Raw genomic sequence first — 16,965 nt, 5'->3', positions numbered from 1 at the left:
TCCAGGTCTGCATTTTCGCGTAGATTGACAGTTTCGACTTCTTGCCGTCCATATACACCTCTTTCATCCACGTAAAGGAACTGTTGGAGACAAGTCAGTCTGAACTTAGTTGATATTCCGTTGATACTTAAAGTAAAAGTTTTATACTTTGTATTTTTTGGTTGTGAATTGATTTTTCTTAGTTCTTGTGTCTCTACTTGTCGTTCCTGATATTTGAATGAGATTGGATTTTGGAGATTGGATTTTGGAGTGAGAATGGGATTAGGTTTCGTCTTGGTTTTCCTATATTTTCACTCGGTTCTGCTCGGCCTCACAATCCCCAGCTTCTGTACTTACTTTCCTCTCATACGATTGTCTGTAGACATTTGATGTGCGGCATACGACATCACTTCTGAATCAGATCTTGTTACATATTCAGTCTCGGTGTCCCTTTAGTCTGTGTAGAAGACTGTGTCTGAAGATGTTGTAGACTCTTTGTTTACACCGTTTTGACCCCCTTCGTTACGACTCGCAGAAATTTTTCTCGTAACTTCTCTTCGGAAATTGACCCAGCTTTTCTCTGACAGCAGAATCAGTCACGTCCATCTATGGTGGTTCTATTGTTTCTCATGATGAATTCGCATATGTTACCGTTGGATGTAAATCCATTTATGAGGTTCATTCAAATGAAACCTGGACAGTGGGTCTACCTTTCCCTTACCTATAAGATGGCACCACGTAACTGCAGGTACGGTGGCGTATTCTATTGGTTGAGAGACTGACGCATGCGCACCGTTTGATGTTGCATAGCGCCAGTATGGTTTCACACCGAAGTGAAGGTGGTCACACAAGGTATCGTCCACTACCGAACATGCAGGCAAGTAAGCAGGAAGAACGGGGAGTGACTCGATTTTTGGGGGCGGAGGGGATTTGCAGGCCGTAAAATGTATCGACGGTGAAGGCTGTGTACGGTGAGTACAGTCTGAGTCGTTCAAGTGTTGTGGAATGGCGCAAACGATTCCTGGAGGAGCGCGAGTCATTGGAAGACGAAGCTCGTTCTGGACAGGCTCATCGTGTCATTACACCTGAAATGGTTGCGCAAGTGAATGCTTTAGTCTTGACAACCGCAGACACACTGTGGACGAAATCCATCGGTTACTGGGTATTAGTGTGGGAATCGCCCACACCATAATGCATCATCACGTGAACTTTCGAAAAATCTGTGCGCAGTTGGTTCCACACCAACTGACCGCCGGACAGCGAAATACTCGAATGGCGCTGTCTTTGAGTCACCTGCAACTTTATCATGAGGAGGAATACGCTCTGTGTCGCGTATTGTCACAGGTGACAGAACATGGTGTCACCGTTTTGAACCGGAAAGCAAGCCTCACAGCAAGCAGTGGAAACATGCGACTTCACCACTTCCAAAGAAATCAAAGGCCGTGCACACCAGTTCTGTTAAGGTCATGATGTCATTCTATTTTGACCAAAAGGGCCCACTGCTTGCCAAGTTCCTGGAACGGGGAACCACCATCAATGCCCAGCGTTATCAAGCTGCCTTACAGAACCTTAGACGAGCTATCAAGTCGAAACGCCGAGGCATGTTGTCCAATGGCATTGTCCTCCTGCATGGTAATCCCCGCCCACATACGACTGATGGGGTGAAAACGACATTGCAGCAATTTCGTTGGGAAACGCTGGAACATCCACCGTACATTTCCGACCTTTCACCCTGTGACGTTCATGTGTTCGGACCTCTAAAACAAGCTATTCGCGGACATCGATTCGCAACGGACGACGAAGTGTGTGACTGGCTCCAGGCCTGGATCCGACAGCAGCCTACTAGCTTCTTCAAGGTTGGAATCGACCGGCTAGTGTCGCAATGGGATAAATGTGCCAACAGTTTTGACGACTATTTTTGAATGTGTGTGCTGTGTATAACTACATTTTTGAGTTAATAATATCGCTATCGTTACTTTAAACTAATGATCGGGTTCCATTGGAATGCCTCCTATAATTTCATGACTTGGCTCCCGAGCACCGCCCAACACGACACCACGAACGATCTTGGTCACGGACGTTTCTGAGCTGACTGTTGTAAAGTATCCGACAATATCATGATGTCATTCTTTTTTGACCAAAAGGTCAAGGACGTCTCTTTGAGGACCGGATTGTTTAACAATGCTAGTATCAGCTGTGCTATCATCTTCAGCTACATTGCTGACATGAGCGTCCTGACTCGTAATGGGTCAATAATTTCGTTTCTAAATCGGCCTGACTCTTTCAACGTACGCCTAAATACGGAGAGACTTGTTTGTCGGAAACATTTGGGACGTAATTTCCGTGTCCAGGCTTAAAATTTACAGTCTTGGTATCATTAACAGAAACAGAATTACTATCAGCTGCTGTGGGGCTGTTTGACACCGGTTCATTACACATTCCTGCTACGAGGTTCAGACCAAGACGGAATTCTCGTCTGAGGTACATGTAGCTGCCCCATCTAGGAAACGTATGCTTGATAGGTCCAATACTCACTACATACGGAATCTGTTTTGCAACTCTCATTTTGGTAAATCTGATTCCATTAGGGATGGGAGAACGGAAAAGTCTTCCTAAGGTTGCAATATGAATTTTACACGTTGTTTGAAACCTTCATTGGGATGTTAACGACACGCACATTTTCAAGTTGCCTTCGACTGGACTAATGGTAAACTTAGCGGCAGGTCCTGTTGCTAACGTTAACTCGAAGTTACAAATATACTCACGGATTACTCGCTCGTACACTAAGTTAGAGAAAATTGCGAAATCGTATATAGACTCGATAAGATTCAGCTGTACACTCTCTATTTGCTTTCATGTCATTTTCATGTAAGTCATTACCTATCTCTGGATTTCGATAGCTGTTGGCGGCTCGGTGTCCTTAGAGAATTCCAGTTTCACAGTACTCTTTAAGGGGAAGGTTTCCATTGTTGCTTTACTTTATACTTTTCACACACTGAGGAAATTGTAAGGACTATCACTTTCTCCATAACACAGCTGTCTAATAGACGCTAGGCGGGCGGCACCAATTACTCGCGACCTATAAACACTGGCTGGAGCGCACTTTAATAAACACTGCATGACCGACCGCCGGAGAAGAACTGTTTGCGCATCCCTCAGTTCTTGAATGATTTTCGAATTAAAATTCCCTGTGTCTCTGCCAGAAGTCAGAGGAAAATTGTAGTTTGTAAACCCTATTTAAGTGCGTTGGAACTTCAATAGTGACAACTACTTATTTATACCTTACACTAAATAGGCATACGTTTTAAATGTTTACTATATTTCAAAGTAGTCATTAACAGTGCGTAATCTTTTGCCAGTGATATGGAAGTCGTAGGATACCATTAGCAGCGCCACTTGTGTTGACAATTGAACTGGAGTTGTCTATCGCCCGATGAATCTCCGAACAGTTCTGAAGCGATTGCCATGAAGTTCTTATCTCATCTCAGGAATAAAGTCACAACGGCTGAAGTGCGGGGAGTGCGGTAGGAGATGCAGCACTCCTCAGCCCCATTGATGAAAAGAATCAGTCACAACTTGCGCCATATGCACCTGAGCATTGTCCTGCAAAATGATGGGCGGGTCCTGAAGAAACTGTCACAGTTTCCTTCTCTAAGCTGTTCTTTTTTTTGAAACACAGCCTGCGACTAACACAATAGAATTCGCTTCAGAACTGTTACAGAGAATCGTCGGGCAACAGACCGCTCCACTCGAACATCAACACGACTGCCGCTGCCAAGGATGTCATACGACTCTCACATCTCTAGCAACGGGTTGGCCTATACACACTGCTTGGGTTCACAGTGAAGGATGGTAAAGCCCTGAAACATTTACACAACGTGATCAAAAGTATCCGGACACCTGGCTCAAAATTACTTACAAGTTCCTGGCGCCCTCCATCGATAATGCAGGAATTCAGTATGGTGTGGGCTCACCCTTAATTTTGATGACAGCTTCCACTCTCGCAGGCGTACGTTCAATCAGGTGGTGGAAAGTCTCTTAGGGAATGGCAGTCCATTCTTCATGGAGTGCTCTACTGGGGAGAGGTATCGATGTCGGTCGGTGAAGCCTGGCACGAAGTCGGCGTTCCAAAAATCCCAAAGGTATTCTACAGGATTCAGGTCAGAACTCTGTGGAGGCCAGTCCATTACAGGCATTTTATTCTCGTGCAACCACTCCGCCATAGGCCGTCCATTATGAACAGGTTCTCGATCGTGTTGGAAGATGCAATCGCCATCCCCGAATTGCCCTTCAACAGTGTGAAGCAAGAAGGTGCTTAAAACATCAGTTTAGGCCTGTGCTGTGATAGTGTCACGCAAAACAACAAGAGGTACAAGCCCCCTCGATGAAAAACACGACCACACCATAATATCACCACCTTCGAATTTTACTGTTGGCACTACACTCGTTGGCAGATGACGTTCACCGGGCATTCGCCTTACCCACACCCTGACATAGGATCGCCACATTGTGTACCGTGATTCGTCACTCCACACAACGTTTTTCCACTGTTCACTGGTCCAACGTTTACGCTTCTTACACCAAGCGAGGCATGATGTTTGGTTTATGAGCAGCCGTTCGACCATGAAATCCAAGATTTCGTTCTCTGACCTGCCGCCTAACTGTCATGTACTTGCAGTGAATCCTGATGCAGTTTGGAATTCCCGTGTTATGGTCTGGATAGATGTCTGCCTATTGCACATGACGACTCTTCTCATCTGTCGGTGGTCTCTGTCAGGCAACAGACGAGGTCGGCCTGTACGCTTTTGTGCTGTACGCGACCCTTCACGTTTAAATTTCACTATCGCATCGCAGGGATGTTTAGGAGTGTGGAAATATCGCATACAGACGTATGACACAAGTGACACCCAGTCACCTGACCACGTTGAAAGTCTGAGTTTCGCGGTGCGCCCCATTGTGCTCTCTCACGATGTCTAATGACTGATGTCTCTGATATGCACAATGCACCTAAAATAGTATCTTTTGGGGGTGCCCGAATACTTTTGATCACATAGTGTATCTGTTTTGTATAAGTGATAAATAAACAATTGCTACTAATAAAGTATCAACCTTCGTACTTTACGAAAGCACTCCAAGCATTTTTAACATTCTATTTCCTTTAATGCCCAAGTAATCACTGTGTTAAACTGCACATAAACTAATCAACATTTACTACGAATTCATTGCTGTGTTGTACACATTTCTTCCTGATGTGATGATTCTTCAGTATTCCAATGTTTTGATTGTAGTGGTTACTTCTGTGGCCCCATTCTGTTAACTAAATTATTTAGTGGTTATGCTTTTCTGGCCCTACACTGCGCGCCAAATATGGTGAACCTCTCTAGCCACCACCGTTAAGCTGTTGTAAGACTGTAGAATGGCAAACAGATGAATACACCAATAACCATTATTGTTATGCTGTTCGAAATAGAGGTGTAATAAAGCCTGGGAACACTTTCAATTATTTATTGCACAAGAACTAAACATTGCACAGATGTCATACATATTGCATTTTGAAGAGAAATCCTGGAAGTTTTTTTTACAGACATTTGATATGCGAACCATGAGTGACCCGCAGACGTCAATACGGTAATCGAATTCTTGCTATACCCGTCCCAGCCTGGCTTCGTCGACTGTGGCAGTCGCTTCCCGTATTCTCTCCCGGAGCTCTGCTACATCACGTGGTAGAGGCGGTACATCACCAGATCTTTAATGTGTCCCCACAGGAGTGAGATCTGGTGATCGGGGAGGCCATTTCATGAAAAAGCTGGCCCCTTTTGTAGCACAGCTCGCTCCGCACCTGAACTCGCTATGTTTACGACAAGCGCTGACTATCGGCAAATTGCCAAACTACGCTGTGGCGGTATACATGAAAAAAACTTTCAGGGTTTTTCTTCAAAATTATATATGTATGATATCTGTACAATGTTTGGTTCTTGTGCAATAAGTAATCGAAAGTGTTCAAATGTGTGTGAATTCCTAAGGGACCAAACTGCTGAGATCATCGGTCCCTAGGCTTACACAGTACTTAAACTAACATAAAATAACTTGTGCTAAGAACAACACACACACCCATGCCCTAGAGAGAACTGGAACCTCCGGCAGCAGGGGCTTCGCAATCCGTGCATGGCGCCCCAGACCGCACGGCCACTCCGCTCCGCTTGAAAGTGTTCCCGGATTTCATGTACACTCTGTACATTAGTCGTAGGAAAGGCAGATACTAGGCAATCACATTGATCGAAACAAAGAAATGCATTAATAATCTGCATTTTCCGTGAAACGGGGGAAATGAACAATAGCTCGCCAGGGTTGCTAGACGTTCTTTCATTATTCTTTGTCTGCCCCTGAATGCAGTTTCCTGATAAAAAATATTTGTCGCGTTGTTGAATGAGATCGTTTTGATCTTAGTGAAAGCGAAATTTCCTTGGTCACTCCAAAGTCACTCACGATAGACGGGAAGAAGTCTCCATGGTGCAGTGTGGCAAGTTATATTGTGATACGGTCGTATTAGGTAGAATGCAACCAGTTCCTCAGTGTATCGACTTGCTAGCGAGACCTCTCCGTTTGTAAAGCTGAATGCAGACGATAGTAGAACTGGCAGGTCAGCGACGAACAACCTCAGACACATTACAATTTTTTGTGAGTTCAGCCTTACTCTCTACCTTCTGAGACAGTAATTCGCGTCTGTTTTGTGTCATTGGTCAAAAACAGTACGCTAGTCCACCAATACGGCAACTGTTACTATCCGATCAAACTTCTTACTTCCTCCCAGTCAGCCACCAGTTCTCTGTTACTCGCACAGTTTGTTGTATGTCACCTGGACGCTAAGAGACCAGCTTAACCGTCACGCGCTCGCGCGGGCGATGAAGTGACCGCCTTTTTGCAATTACGCGCCATACTTACTCCACAAAGGTAACGAGGCGGTGGGAGGACATGTATTCTCTAGTTGCACCTTTTCCCGACAGATGCTGCTCAAAGTTCGTCCAAGTCGCACCACTTTGCCCCTCAGGACAAGTTCAAATAGGTTCGAACACGTTCGGCGGTCATTTTACCGCCTTGCAAGCGCTTACGGCACTTACAGAAACGGTCAGTTACCGCCTTGCGAGCGCTTACGAGACTTTGTTCTACTCGTCTACTTCGGAATGTAAGTATTTCTTTTTGTAATTCCCCTATAATTCCTCAATTTTATAGACTCTTCCAATTCTCTAGTGAATGTGCATGTGCTCCAGAATTTCAACATCAAGAAGAACAAAAAGGTGGCCGGCATGTATATTTTTCCGCTTGCTTGACTTGGCAGGAATAAACTCGTTACGCATTTTTCAATTCAACACAGGTAATATGAAAGAAAAAACGAGAAGACAATTCTTACATGCGTTATCTGTGGAACTGATGAGCGAAAGCCTGAAGGAAAGAGCTAAATTGAAGCATTTACCAAAAGATTTGTTAGTATTTTTGGAAATTTACTGAGATTGTGACGTAGTTTATCCAGCTGTATCAATCCCTACAAGGAGAGGAATATGTTATTCGTGTGGCTCAAAAAAGAATATAAAAACAAAGCGAGAATGCGGTGAATGTGGAAGAAACGTCTGTCTACGACATTCAACAACGACAGTTACGTGCAATAATTGTTGTCAGCCTCAAAACGAAAATGAAATGCATACAGACTGATCAGCATTTTTCATCAGTTTTTTCGCCGTCAGTTTTAAGGTGTCATGTATCTTCTCCTAGAGTGAACATTAGCTTTGCCCAAGGGTAGTTTTAATTTCTCTCCACGATATCTCGTTTATCGATGTATATGACACCAAGGGAAATTTTTTTACTGGTCTTTAGCCCATACAGCCACCTACATACATGTTATAACCCTTAGCACTCAATTACTAGTATTTCTCAGCTCCAATTTTACATGGTTTAAGTAGGTTAAATAAAAATTTTTGATTAATTACTGGAGATTTGTAACTAGGTTCAGAATTGGACGCCGTGTGGTGTCACTTCAGCTGGGCGCAAAAAGAGAGAGAGAGAGAGAGAGAGAGAGAGAGAGAGAGAGACATGATACAGTAATTAAGTCACACACTATATACCTACAAAATTAACAGATTCACATTACTAATGGAAGTAATACCATTATAAATGCTGCGTAAGTTCCAGACAAGTCACTTAAATCCGCAGCTCATGGTATAGTGCTTAACATTGCTACCTGTAGGCCCTGGGGAGCTGGGTTCAATTCCTGTCTGATTCGAAGATTTTCTCTGCTCATCGACTGGTGTTATATTCATCATCAACGCAAGCAACCGAGGAGGCGCAAAACAGAGTTTTGAACAAGCCGGTCGAGGTACCCTAGACCGGGTCCCCCGGCCAATCATTTGTCGCTTATGGTCCTCATCTTTAAATTTACAGAATCTTTCTACCTCATTTTAATAGTTATGCGCCGTAAGTTCTCTCTGATAGCATATTTCGTGTAATAAATATTTAAGTTTTCTGGACAAAGCAACAGACAGAGTTCCTTGTACAGCCTACAGTCATTTGTCGCCAGGAGTATCAGCACAGATGTGGGAAGAGAATATTTAACGCGACCAGTCGCACACTATGTTGCGCATCGTCGCATCCAAGGAAAAGGGTGGTTCACATCTTCCGTGATTCCACATTCACGAATCGGAGCCACAATAACATGCTATATGAAACAGGCATGATTGGAACTCCATTGCGTAGTAGTGGATACAAACATTCTACCATAACACCTCTTCACGTACCAGGATCTGCTTGGTATTAGTGACTGTATACAGGCATAGCTTACGAGTACATTAATGAGTTTTTCTATGTCGTCATATATTACCTATTTGGCCAGAATACCTACAATTTAGTGTTCTTTTATTCCACAGTGACTTTTGATCCAATACATTTTGTTTTTCAGTTTATTGTTTTGTGTATCTCTCAATAAACAAGAGAAAGAGGAATGTAACAAAATGTTAGCGACTGTTGTTTAGTCCGTAAGTTCGTGGGAATGGGTGTTATCCAGTGAGAAATTCTGGCGGATTAACTTTCCAAGGCTGCCTTGCTGAAGGATTTATGGGAAGGTATACGTAACTTCCTTACGAATTGCACGGCAGAAATTTTATAATCGATTTATGATGAGAAAGTTAGCAAGATAAAATTCTGGAACCGTTTTCAAAAATGAGATAAGTTACACCAAACTGAAGGGATGAAGGATTACTTTATGCTGAGAAGCCAGAAAATCAATTTATCTAACTAAAAAAATACATAAGTTAATAGTTATAATGAATAACTTTTTTTTTCTCTTACGCAGCTTTGTCTGCTGAAGTTTACAAATAATATTTGGCAAATATAAACTTTTAAAGTTTTAAAAATTTTCGACAGTTGTAAAAGTACTCATTTTCTCTGAAACTGCAAAGCGATCAGAGCAGAGGATGGAACGAAGCCTGGCAACGCGGAAGCCGCATATTGGCACATTGATCTGTGTGCGTTATCAGACGTTCATTTCTGTCGATAGCAGATCGGGGCGCTCTGCTGTTTATTTACCATTCCATCGTTTGGCACTTATTTCGCCCTGTTTTATTACCCGCCGGCTTTTCTCAGCTGTACGATGATTCTTTTCAGGCCGTAACTGACGTCTGCCGTCACTGCAAATAATAATGACGCCCTGCAATCTCTGTGGAATGTCTTAAAATGGTTCAAATGGCTCTAAGCACTATAGGACTTAACATCTGAAGTCATCAGTTCCCTAGACTTAGAACTACTTAAACCTAACTAACCCAAGGACATCACACACATCCATGCCCGAGGCAGGATTCTAACCTGCGACCGTAGCAGCAGCGCTGATCCGGACTGAGGCACCTAGAACCGCTCGGCCACTGCGGCCGGCGGAATGTCTTATTTTATACATTTTCTTCCTTGTCTCTTCCTTAGTTACGTCACTCTGTACGTAATAAATTTTCTATTGTGTGTAGATGATCAGAACGGGCTGAATTTTAAAATTTTTCTTTACTACAGAGCTATGTCTACGAAAATGTCGAAGACACAAGGTATTGCAAGCACTCACCTATAGTATTGCATTCAAAGTGAAATTAATAACTAAACATGCAAAGTGACCTACGTGACATGGAAACAATGAAAAGGGACCAGCATGAAACAAAAACAGTCTTAAGCACATAAAATATACCCACTCTAAATGAGTGAAGAGGCAGTTCGCCTTGTTATGGACGAAACGGCCGAAATTAAGGCTTCCATGTAGCAAGATTATAAGAAAAAAGAAATCAGAAATCGAGAACAAAAGGTAACAACTGAAAACCACAGCAGACTGTTCTCGTTTGTGGTTTCTTTATTTTCTTACATTTTAAAATTCTCCAACATTGTCCCAGTTATATAACAAAGTGAAAGGAAAAACTATTCTTGATCAAAACTGAGACAAAACAAATACAGGTACTCCTATAACGAAGAAAAATATTTTTCTGCTGGTTTAAAGTAACAATCAAAACATTCTGCCGATATTTTAAAGAGTTCTCAGTGTGCAGTATCCTACATTTAACATTTAGCTAAGGTCCAGGTACGGTAAAATAAAGGTATTTTCCCAAAATTGTTTCCGTCACGAAACAATGCTTTCGTGTGGCGGCTTTGGCATTTGTTTCGTGAACGCTTTTTATTTTACAATCGTGATCGATAGTGAAGAGCAACGTTCTGGGCATTGTTTGATTCTGACTTGGTAAGTAGGCACATGTTCATTGTGACAGTCATCGGCGAGCATTTTATAAAGGATGTATTGCCATTTTATGTTTGTTGTTAAGATAAGTGCTTAAGTGGCTTCTTTCTTGTTAAGTTCTAGCAGTAGATTTTATTGCGAAGCACACACAGATGTATCTAAGGGTTGTGGAAGATGACAAAACCACCCAGATCCAGATTAAACACAGTTTATTTTCATCGTGGACTAAACGTCGTTGATTTATTTCTCTGGTAGAAATTAATCACAGATAAAATATGTCTCATTATCAGGTTTTATAGTCTTGAGCGTATCAAAAATTATTTCAATGCGTGCTTTCTACAGCCACCAGAGATGCTAGGCTGACAGTGAATATGGCTGATTGTCGTAAAATGGACTATCGCTGCGCTGCACTATGAAGCGATTTATCAGTTAACTTTTCTCAACGCAGTTTCAAAATGCATCATTCAAGGTACGTTAAACTAATTTTTCACTAAACTAGTCTTGAAATACACTTTAAATAAAAGTGAAAGTCTTTCTTAGTTAAGTTTTCCTCATGTTAAGTCTTCATAAAATAAGCAGGGTATTTTTCAGAAATTAAAGTTTGTCGATGCTTTTGATCTCATATTATTACAAATCCAGATACATATCGCTCACATGAGCTAATACTGAATAAAAATGAATACTCAGTGAGGAAACAAGGTGATCGAACCAAAATGAGCTAACAGAATAATCTCGACAAAGTGAGAGCGGGACACTACTGTCTTTATTACTTACAGATTAATACAAACAAACGAATTCTAATCTAGAGTATTCTTATCCTTTACTGTCTTAGGGTTATATCCTATTCCTTTTTTATAAGTAATACTTAAATATTTCAATTCAACTCATTAAAGTTTATCTTTTTACTAAAATTACGGGTAAAGGTCATTAAATCATGGCTACAGCGGGTCTCAGGATGGGTAAGAGAATTTAACTTCTTCAGAGGCCGTAGATGTGAATACTACCTTCGATTACGCACGAAAGGAGTATAAAAGGGAAAGTAGATTTATTTATTAATAAAAAAGTCGTTCGTAGGACTGTTAGATTGCTACAATAGAGAAAACTGTCCTAAGTCAATGTCAACGCAAAATTCAGTATAAGTGTTCGCTAATGGTGGACGCAAATTTCTTATTGGACGAAGGAACATGTCACCTTCAGAGCTATATATTTGCTGACTATGCATTTGTAGTATCCCTGCGACAATAGGCCTGTGTTTTATCTGTTAGAAACTTGTGTTTCCCAAAATCATACGGACAAATATATTTGGCATGACTGCAAGGGACATCATGGCCTGAAAGTACATGTGATTGTATTGATGAAGAGTCTCTAACAAGTTGCAAACAAAATATTTTTGAGAGGTAGGTAATATTCACTGTCCCATTGTTACGAGACGACGAAACAATAATCCTAGTGGCTGCGTGAAAGTCCTATGCGTCGCGCACGGAACCTCTCGTACATAAATAACGTTTATAGGTGACTCAAAACAATAATGATGTGTCAGATGTTACCAAAAGTAACAAGTTATCTTAATAACTTCCTCGCACGTAGTTTCCACGAGATTCAACAAAACGCAAAGTCATCAACGACGACATCTTTTGCTGTGCAGCAAAACAGTTTGAAACCTCTTACGGTGTTTTAGTTTTCATTTCAGAATGCTTTTACGTTATCACGATAAAAATGTGTTTAATTCGTCTATAAACTTTGGGAATGTTCATGTACCTTTTATCACTCACAATATATCAGTGGGTGTGGCTTCCTCGGTAGGTTGAAGCAAAAATATATTTCTTTTCTTTAAAATTAATTGTAACGTTAATTTGTATGTTTGTCATAGCGACTGACAAGAATTTTCTTTTGGAAATTAAGCAGATGTATTCTAGACAAAAAATATATATGCCTAATATTTCATCGAAATTTTCGCTAACGTCCGAAATTATCACAAACTGGAAATGCTCCAAGTAAATGGGATGACGTTCCACAAAGTATAGTGACGACCTCTATATGTATGTAAAACGTTCTCTGACTGGAATAACACATAGAATGAGAATAAAGCAATTGAAAACAATTACCTGATTTTCCCTGGATTTTATTAAAGCTGTTTTTCCAGATTCATGTTCACATCTCTATTTTATCTTAACATATACGAGTATATCCAAGTTCCGCTGGGTGCACTATTTGACAAATCTGCCTTAATGAAAATGCACTTTATTTTATTTTATACAGCGATTTACTTCTGGAGGTCGTATTAATTATTTCTTCATAACAAGTTTTTCCTTTCCGAGACTGAAAAATTAGCACGCAGTTACTTTTTCATATTGTTGTTCGCTCCTATCCGTCGAATTTCACTTATATCGGATTTTTACAGTGGTTTTTCGTCGATTACCTGTATATTACTTTGTTAGCAAACATTGTGTTTTTCTCGGTATATATCGTAGCTACACATAAGACCATTTAACGCATTTAAAAACGTTATGAACCACACCTATATTGACTGAGAGCGAATTTGACTTTGGTATCTAGTTTCTTGAAAAAAACCTATCGTTATTGCATTTTCGTTGCAAATTACGTAGTTAGATTCTCTTTAAGATATATTACTGTACAGAGGGTTGTGACATATTTAAACAGACATAAAATTTTCCTCTCGGATCTGCAGCGGAGTATGAAGTCATCTTGTCATCTTGACACAATACTTCTGTAGTCCACGCGGCCGCCATTTTAAAGTGAGTATGCTGCTGCACGAACTCGTCAGAACTGAAGTCAGACTGCGAGCAGTAACTCTTTGTATGCCGCAGAAGGCCAATCAGCGCTTGCCCAAGAAATCGTCGTTTCTGCTCTCTAGTGCAAGCGAATACACTGCGCCCCAGTGGCGGAAGCTGCCGAGATCGATAAATCGCTATAAAAAACTATTCAGATGGCTGAATCAACGACTGTTGTTTTTTAATGTTTGATAAAACAGGGTAACTCGTGTTTCTATTTATAAGATTATCAGAGAGTACCAATAGCGAGACACAGGGGCAATCATTTGCGTCTCTTCAAACAATATTTTATCTTCCGACCTAACATTCCGACCGCAGATTCCTCAGGCTTAAACAAAAGTGTGTCGTCCTGAATGGCACCAATTCTTTGACTATTTTTGATTTTGTACACATGGGCGTCCTCAGTCTCAAGATATCTTTTACTGAATTAAGAAGCCCTCTAATCTTATTCTGATAACTATTTAAAATTCTTCCTATTTTGAAAATATGCTCAGAGAAAAGATAGGAAAGTCACCGATTTACATGATGAAGACCCCCGCTCAGTATAACGATGGTTGAGAGCTCAGTGCATGAAAATAATGGTCCGCATGCATGGGCTTTCGGTAAACACTGTGTCCCATCATACATTCTGTAAACCAAGACATCTAGAAACGGAAGCTTTCCATCCCTCTCAACCTCCGCCGTGAACTTGATGCCAGGATGAGAGTAAATAAAACGATCTAGGAAACACTAACGGGCGTCTGCCCCATGTGGCCATACCATGAACATATACCATGACATACCTCCAAAAAGAATTGGTTTTTAAAAGCGTCGTAATCAGCATCGTGTCTTCAGAATCTTCCGTAAATAAGTTGGCGACTGTTGCGTATGAAGGGCTCCCAATAGCCACTGCGTCAGTTTGTTCAAAAATTTTTGTTGAATATTGCAACAATGAATATTCCAAAAATTAACTGCCAGGATTCTTCAAAAGGAACCCAGGTAAAAAGCTCAAAAATGGCTCTGAGCACTATGGGACTTAACATCTGAGGTCATCAGTCCCCTAGAACTTAGAACTACTTAAACCTAACTAACCTAAGGACGACACACACATCCATGCCCGAGGCAGTATTCGAACCTGCGACCGTAGCGGTCGCGCGGTTCCAGACTGTAGCGCCCAGAACCACTCGGCCACCATGGCCGGCAGGTAAAAAGCAACACTACGTCAGAGCTGAGAAGCAAATCCGAGGATTCAAGACACAAAGACTAAAGTAGCTATATAAAAACCATAGAAGTGGAGATATGATGTTCCCATATTACGACATGAGGACCCGAAACACATTATAAATACCTGACCAAGTTGTAAGTGGGAGCACCCAAATTACTCACTATCGATCGAAGCAGAGCCCCTTGCTTATGTACGTGGCATAGGCCATATAATCTCGGTGGACCAGCAGCACCAGAACGAATTTTTTTCCTACATCGTCAGGTAATGAACTTTTCTTCAGAAGTGAAAGCGTTTTCCGTTCTATACGTTCGTAGCCGTTGAAACCTTGAAGACTTCTTAGTGACAGCGCTCCAGTGCTCACAGTCTGATAGTGCACAAGAAGAACCATCCATCCAAGAAGAACCATCCATCCATTCTCAGGATACAGCCGACAGCAATGACGATAGCTCCTAGCGCAAGTTCAGCCATCTCCTCCCCGTAGAAGCTTCTGATGTGACTATGTAAGTTTTCTAGGTGTAATAACTGATTATATTCTTCTCGGGTCTGCAGCCGGTTCATGAAACACCTTCACAAAATATTTCCTTGATTCGCCTGGCCACCATCTTCGGGTGACTACGCTGTTGCAAGAATTCGCCGGAACTGAATTCAGACAAGGAACGGCGGCTGCTTTGTTCACTACAGAAGGTCAAACAGCGCGTGCGCAATAGCCGGTGTACGAATTGTTCGACCAATGAAGCTTTTCCACAATGGCAGGCCACCGGGCCTGCTGACATTGGCGAGAAGAGTTTATGTTATTTCAGATGCAGAAAGCTTGACACAAGAACTGGGGCATCTTACAGTGGCGTTGAAGCAGAATGGCTATACCTTCTGGGGACGGATAGCACCGAAACAGTGATCGTGTATATGACTACAGTATGAGGAATAAGTCTAAATGGAATTCGGAACCATCAATTATTGCGTCACTGTGACAGATGAGTTTAAATATATAGGTCGTCAATCACTTTCAGACAGCAGTTTGGAAACTCTCCACAACGTAGCCAAACTCTTCCAGTTTCCTTATGTTGTAACTATCTGTTATTATGTAAAACAATCCAGTGTGTGCAGCATGTTATGGTAGGTGCAGTAACAACATGATTTACACCATGCTACGTCTAGTTTTCTGCGAGAAGCAATGGATCAGAAAGTGTTAATGTCAGTTTAGAACCTGACACAGATCATGAAGTCGTGGAGGAAAAACAAAATGTATGGCAGTGCACAAAGCGTGTAACAGCAGAGATACACTATGTTTCAAACAACGACACAGGGTCACAGGGAACGTCTCTTGCGACTTACAGTATAGTCTGTGGGATACGGTCATCCTCCTACAGTATAGGTGATGAAACTTTAAACTGGTCTGCGCAGTGGATCAATACTTGTATATTTAATAGGATCATCACATGCGCTCGAAGCCAGCACGCATGGAGTAGTTTTCGATATATGAGAGGAGAGAGATGCGGTAAACATCTTAAGTTCTCTATCAGAAGAAGTTAGTGCAGCTTCTACAGCTCGTAATTTTTCTCTGGTGGAAGGTACAGAATAACGATGATAGAATGTTGGGAGTGATAGACGTGAAAGGGCGCTGAGGGATGTTGATCTGTAGTACCTGCTTGTAATTTGGAGAAGCACCACAATACAGTAGCAAAATTGACTTCCTTCCCCCAGTTCCCATATTATCTTTTATACTACCTCATGCTGCAGAAGCGGGCTTCGTTTCCGTTGAATGGTCAAAACACAGTTCTGTCGCAGTAACTCAGCTTCGCCTGTTTCTACACGGGTTGCAGAAGATGGTAGATATAGATTTCTCTGACTTCTACTCAGTTCCGACATACATTGGAAAAATCACATGCACAAAGCTGCAGGGGCAGTAGCGCAGAGTCTGAGGGATAGTTGCAAGATGCATAGGGGCTACCTAAAACCTTGTTGGAATTTTATTGTAGCGGATAGGTTCGAGAATGGTGGCTCGTTTCGAGTCATGAGTGAGTCAGAAATATGGTTCATGAGAGACTGTAATCATTAATGGACTTCTCCACAGGATCCAACGCAGGTATGTGGTTGAATGGAAAGACTTGATTCCAAATCATAGGCATCATTTCAACCGAAAGCGCAGCACTAGAGATCTGAAAAGCTAGTGTACATTTCTTACGACCTCAATCATCACACCATCTACTTCTGTTTGTGATCCTTCTCAGTCAATCATCGCC

Source organism: Schistocerca cancellata, chromosome 1, assembly GCF_023864275.1.
Source record: "Schistocerca cancellata isolate TAMUIC-IGC-003103 chromosome 1, iqSchCanc2.1, whole genome shotgun sequence".
NCBI classification, from domain to species: Eukaryota; Metazoa; Arthropoda; class Insecta; order Orthoptera; family Acrididae; genus Schistocerca; species Schistocerca cancellata.
Note: the sequence above shows the minus strand (reverse complement) of the source record.